The sequence below is a fragment of the Bidens hawaiensis genome, unplaced genomic scaffold (genome assembly GCF_021521415.1).
Source record: "Bidens hawaiensis isolate Kalapana, Puna unplaced genomic scaffold, B.hawaiensis_p1.1 tig00068807_1, whole genome shotgun sequence".
NCBI classification, from domain to species: domain Eukaryota; kingdom Viridiplantae; phylum Streptophyta; class Magnoliopsida; order Asterales; family Asteraceae; genus Bidens; species Bidens hawaiensis.
The window spans coordinates 1-7001 of NW_027502149.1; the positions used below are offsets into that span (position 1 = coordinate 1).

The 7001-nt window shown below is 31.2% G+C and overlaps 1 pseudogene; it reads left to right on the forward strand.

Moving 5' to 3' along the window:
* The first annotated feature begins 4840 nt into the window (after positions 1 to 4840).
* Positions 4841 to 6261, forward strand: LOC143605262 (anthocyanidin 3-O-glucosyltransferase 2 pseudogene; annotated as a pseudogene).
* The last annotated feature ends 740 nt before the right edge of the window (positions 6262 to 7001 follow it).

Genomic DNA, 7001 nt, shown 5'->3' on the forward strand with positions numbered 1-7001 from the left:
AGGGGCTAGGGGTTCCCACCGGTCTGTATAAGCAAATTCATCCAAACAACAACAAATTAAACTAAAAAACGTAAGCAACAAAACATATAAAATTTGACGAAATCGCATAGTATATGTGAGGATTTGGGGATGAGAACCTGTAGAAATCAATCAGCGAGGTTGATGATGAGGAAGGTCGAAAGAGGAAGATGAACTTAAATTGAAGGCAAATATGAGATTAATTGAAAATTGGGAGTCGATTGTAGTCCCCTAAAAACAATTTCAGATAGGACATCCTTCCACGGATTAGATTGCAAGAACGGTTTCAAAAGTTATATTGATTGAGTTATTATTGCAAGAACGGTTATGATTTGAGTTAATGAGCACTAAAGACAGTCGGCCGGCGACAATAAAGATAACGGGGTCTTAAATTAACGGTGTCTCCTTTTGTTTGTGGTAAAAATTACCATATTGTACATTAATATGATTTATATGTAATATATATATATATATATATATATATATATATATATATATATATATTAAATCAAGACCCTTTTTAGGAACATGGCTCTTTTCTATTGGTTAACTTGACTATTTTTCATAAATAACTTGCAACCTTAAAATTTCTTGCTATTAAAATAATTCTATATTAAATAAAAGAAAACCTCCTATTGAATGAACCCTTTTACTAAATTTTATAACCCATGACCCATCTAATCCGAATATTTCATAACCCGTTTGTTAGTTATATGAGATAATTGATAAAATTGATAATCTAACTATACTATTAAATCAATAGAGTTTTTGGACAAATGACGTCTTCTTATTAATCCAATCCTATTGCTTCCAAATATAAAAAGCTCTTCTTTGATTTTTTTATATAATGAAATAATTCAAAAAGAAAATAAAATATCAAGCCTTCTTAGATTTTATTCACATTTAAATAATTCTAAATTCATATTGAATGCCAACTTATATTATATAGCCATTAGACATATTTTAAATCATAGTCAATATATTAACTATTTTTAAATCATAGTCAATGCATTAACTAATGTGAATCTTTAAAACGTCATTTATTATTTTTAATAGTTTTTATGACCAATCTAAATTATAAATAATTAAATTAAATTATTTTTAACACATAACCAGTTTCTAACGCAATGACTCAGAATTAAATTTAGAATTCTATAAATATATATATATATATATATATATATATATATATATATATATATATATATAATATTAAATCAATAGGCACATGGCTCTTTCCTATTGCTTAACTTAACTATTTTTCATAAATAACTTGCAACCTTAAAATTTCTCACTATTAAAATAATTCTATATTGAATGCACCCTTTATTATATCTTATATCCCATGACCCATTTAATCCAAATATTTCATAACCCGTTTGTTAGTTATATGAGATAATTGATAAAATTGATAATTCATATTCTTAGTGTATGATTTTGTAAAGTGTGATATTCGTCAATTTTTGAACTTGAAACCCGACCCGTTCCTATATTAAATAAAAAAAAACCCTCCTATTTAATGTTTTTAGACGGTTGTTTAGATAGTGAAACCGTTTTTCAAATTTTATAAACTTAATATTTTTTTTATGAAAGACTATTTAAACTTGTGTTTATGACGTAATAATATAATATAAGATTGTTAATAACGGTTTAAATCATTATTCTTTTCAAATTCTAATAAATGGTTAAATAAACTAATAATTAGAAAATGTGCTTTTCAAATTTAATAATTTAAATAGGTTAAATTCAATAACTTTTGTATTCTGAAGCTTATTCGTAATATTTGATGATTGTTATAGAGTAAGTGATTTATATCACTAAATGAAAATTCAAGTAAAGTTAAAACATAAGGAGGTTACGATTTATAGATAATTAAAGAAAGTTAAATTGTAGGGATAATTATAATAATTGTTCCATTCATTTAAATTTAAATTGGAATGAACTAAACTGCCGGTTTACCATAAAAAGTTTTGACTATCTTATGAAACTGCTAAATAATTGTCATTATTAGCCTTAAAATATATGTTTTCTTTAGATCATTTTAAATACCGACTTATCCTCTTTTTCAAGCACACACCCAATTGACAGATGCTCCCCTTCACCCAATTGTTTTCTATTTTGTATTTAGCTCCCCCCCCCCCCCCCCCCGCGTCGTTATTCAAATCATGTATCAGTCAAGGTATTTAAACTATCCATTTACTTGTCTCTTTATTATGAATTAAAACCCTAAGATTATTTTTTCCCAATAGTATGGAACAAAAAAAAAAATAAAATTTTGGTCACTCAGTTTGGGATCAGTTATGGGGTTTTAAATAAGGATGACAACTTGTTTCTTTTATATTGTATTAGTATTATTTTCAAATTGTGGACCACTTTTCTTATTTATTAACTATTTATAAAATGTATTATTTATAGTATAATAAGATTTGGTTTTACTAATAGTTATAGTAACAATATAAATTAATCATTCCCTCAAAATTATGATTAATTAGAAACTGATTTTACTTAATATTTGTAAATTTATCTGTTCATATTAATACAAATTTTTATATATCTTTAAATAAATAAACTTATATGTTTACCTGACAATTTTATTAATTTCTACCCATGTAGTACACGAGTTAATAATAATAATAATAATAATAATAATAACAACAACTTATCATTTGTCAGTAACTTATCATTAATGAGTATTAGTTACAAAATAAAATATTTTATATTAACTAGCATATCCTTGCATTTAAATAATCAGAAATTAAAAACGAAATCATGTGATTGGTTATAATCTCTTTTCGCACTTCTCGTACTAAGAAACACTTATGAAATAAACCAAATCCTATATATATATATATATATATATACCAAAAACTTTTTTTAACTTTAAAAAAAAAATATTTTGTGAATTTTTTTCTTTGCTCCTTCTAATATGATGATATTGGTCCTAAAAAAAACGATCGATGAAGTGCATATGTGCACTAATGTATATTGCATATATATAACAGTGTTTTATTGCATATAATACGACACAATTACATTACACAATACACACTATCGAATATACGCAAATACAACACTAATAATTGTAGGCAATACACACTATCGCATATACGTAATACAACACTAATGCACATATGCACTATATCGAATTTTTTTAATTTTGTATATAATATAACACTATTGCATGCATACAATACAAACAATTGCATGTATGTTATTCAACACTATTGCACATATCAAAATACACACTAATGCACATATGCAATAAAAAAAAAGTCGATGTATTGCATATATGCACCACAACGAGTTTTTTTAGTATTTATTTATTTATTTTTATATTTTTTTCTAGTAAAGAATAACAACAAATAAGAAGGCTGAAAAAAATTTTAAAAATATATTTTTTAATTAAATTAAAAATATTTCTTTATTAATTATTATTTAAAAATGAGTTCTATCTTGATCCTCTCCCTATATATATATATATACACATACATATATATACAAGGAATGCTAAATAATTGTACACAAATCAATATCATAACTTAAACCTTAGCATATTTAGTATTTATTGCTTTAAGTTTTTGAATGGCGGGAGTATTGATACGATCCTATCCATGACCGACCCTACATGGGATCAATATTTGGACTAGTTTTGTTTATTTTACGTTTGATTGTTTAGTTTAGTTGTCACATGTTTAATTTAGTTGTTTGTCTTGCATGTTAGGAAGTTAGGAAGTAGTGGTGTTGCATGCATGTCCTTAAAATAAGCTATTGGAGTAGTAGAGTAGTTTTGCATTCAAGTTCCGCATATTTAATTGTGTAAGTCCCTTTTGAAAAGTTAATGAATGAAAAATATAGAAAATTGGTAGCAATGCCTTGTTTAATTCTTTAAATTCTTGGAAGTGTTTGCCTACTACAAAAGGCTAAATGGGAGATTGACCATCTCGAATCGCTCCTTATCAGATGGCTAGGTGTCCTTGAAGAGAGTTTAGTCTTGCTCTGCGTTTCACGATCTCACCATAATCTCATACAAGTTATCATTGCTAGTTCGAGAGGATTTGACACCGACGTGATATTTCTCTCTAATTAATTCCATACATCTTTATCAGTTGAAAGTAGTTATTCAAGCATCTTTATCGATTTGATTTTGTTTTACATAATCAACTTTATTTGGCCAGAACCACTTGGTTAAAAATTGATTATATGTTAAACTAGTTAAAAATTAATAGTCTCTTATTAGTACTTTCCATTTCAAATAAAAATATAAGGTCCGGACCCAAGAAAATTTGAAGAATAGATTTTTACTTTGTTTTGGGCTCTCAAAATGGTTGAGTCGCAATCTTGGATATTTTTTTTGGCCTGACTAGGAAACCCAAAACAAATCGTGTCCAAAACCGAATAAAATCCGAAAACCAAAAACCATAAACCAAAAAAAATCAAAACCGAATTATTTTGAAAACTAAGAAAACCGCAAATTTGGTTTTCTGTTTAGTTTTTGCCCAAAACCGCGCCGCGCACACCCTAGGTAACTTATGGCTCTTGACTTATTTTATGTGTTAAGTCTATGCCGTGGAAAAAGTTGTGATGTGAAATGCAGACGACTCTACAAAAGAAGATTGAATGGCTCTCAGCCTCTAACTTATCTCTTTTATCTTCATTATTGCATATTGAAGACCACATTTAAAGTTTCTATCTGCCCCCCACTCTTGGACTCTATGTGATATACAAAAGTATCCTCGTGGATATAAGTTTCACAAGCACATAAATTAATAAGATCAAACATCAAACAAACCAAAACAAAAATGGCAAATACCGTTGCAAGCTCGTATTCATCCCTGCTCCTGGCCTTGGTCATATCATGTCAACCATCGAGATCGCAAAGTTATTAGTGAATCGAGACCAACGTCTCTCCATAACCGTCCTCGTCATCAAGTCTCCTGGCCCAAGTTCTAGCTCTAGCACCGCCTACATCGGATCAATATTAGCGGAAACCAGTACGGATCGAATATCCTTTATTGAACTCCCTCAAGAAGAAATCTCACCGAGTAACTCAAAAGATCCCCTGACTTCCTTCAATGAATTCATCAAGAGTCACTGCAAATTTGTTAGAAACATCGTGGCTGACATGATAAGTCAATCGGGTTCAGGTCGAGTCGCAGGGTTTGTGGTCGACATGTTTTGCACTTGCATGATAGATGTGGCTAATGAGTTTGACGTTCCAACATACGTGTTCTTCACCTCTAATGCTGCTTTTCTTGGGTTTCAGTTACATATTCAAACACTATGTGATGAACAGAACCAAGATGTTATCAAGTTGAGCCACTTGGACACCGAGATACCAGTTCCAACGTTTGTTAAACCGGTGCCAACAAAGGTCTTTCCAGCCGTGGTTCAGACTAGAGAAACTCTGGACTTTGTTATGTCAACAGCCCGAAGACTGAGAGAGGTCAAAGCAATAATTGTAAATTCGTTCTTGGAATTGGAAACACACGCAATCGAGTCGTTATTATCTGACTCCACCGTCCCGCCGGTGTATCCAGTGGGACCCATACTCAACCTAGAAGGTGGTTCCGGTGCCAAAAAAACCATTAGAGGATGATATCATCACGTGGTTGGATAATCAACCGCCTTCCTCGTTTGTGTTCTTGTGTTTTGGGAGTATGGGCAGTACTTTTGAGGAAGTTCAAGTGAAGGAGATAGCACGTGGTTTAGAGCAGAGCGGTCACCGTTTCCTATGGTCCCTATAAAAAGTCTAAAGTCATCGGAGACTATGAGGATCGTGGAGTGGTCTTGCCGGAAGGGTTTCTAGAGCGAACTGTTGGGATTGGAAAAGTCATTGGGTGGGCCCCACAGGTGGCAGTGCTAGGTCACCGTGCAGTCAGAGGGTTCGTGTCCCACTGTGGGTGGAACTCGTTGTTGGAGAGTTTATGGTTCGGTGTACCAGTGGCTACTTGGCCTTTGTATGCCGAGCAGCAGCTCAATGCGTTTGAAATGGTGGTGGAGTTGGAATCAGCGGTGGAGATCAAACTAGATTATAAAAGGGATTTGTTTAACCCAGCAGTGGAAACGATTACAGTCACGGCAGAGGAGATAGAAAGAGGGATAAGGCGGGTGATGGAGGATGATACGGTTAGAATGAAAGTGAAAAAGATTAGTGAGAATAGCATATCGACGGTGATGGAGGGTGGTTCATCGTATTCCAATATTGGTTCTCTCATTCAAGATGTTATAGCACATGTCTCTTAATATCAAGTTTTTCTTGTTAATGTTTTAACATGTGATGTTGGTAACACCAGAAAATAATAAACATATATATGTTAGATTTTGATCCTTTACTATTTAATAGCGTTGAATAAAAGTTGTTAACTTAACATAAGTTGGTGGCGTAGGCCTTGGTGAGCAGGATCGTGACTAAGTGGCGATTAGACCGGAAGTACCTAGCATGTGATAGTAGCTTTGTGTTTTTGTTCAGTAGTGTTGATCAAGCCATAAATCGCAAGAGACAATAGCTTTTTAATTTTGTTCTCTTACAACTTTAAAGATGATTTTATAAAATTCTGAATATACTATTGCGATGTGCTCATAGTTATCTACATTTCGGTCTAGATTTCGTTTAATACGGAGTTGCGCGTAATAATATTTAAGTCATCGAAGCAAAAAATAAACGTTGTCGAGATCGCTTCAAAATTTTTATTTTTATGGTAATTTTTTTCCTTTTACAACCTTTAAAATTTAAAATATGATGATTTAAAAATTTTCTATTTTGTCATTGCAGCATTTTTATTTTAAACAACGTTTTAACATGAATATTTTGTTGTTTACGTGCTCGACATTATTTTATTCCTAGGTTCCCTCGCCACAATGAACGAGATAGGTTTACGCTAGCGTTTTGGTTTTATGTTATAAAGTTTTTCAAGTCCCGATCTATAAACAAATATTAACTACACAACTAACTCTTGTTTATATTAATTAGAAAGTATAACTCA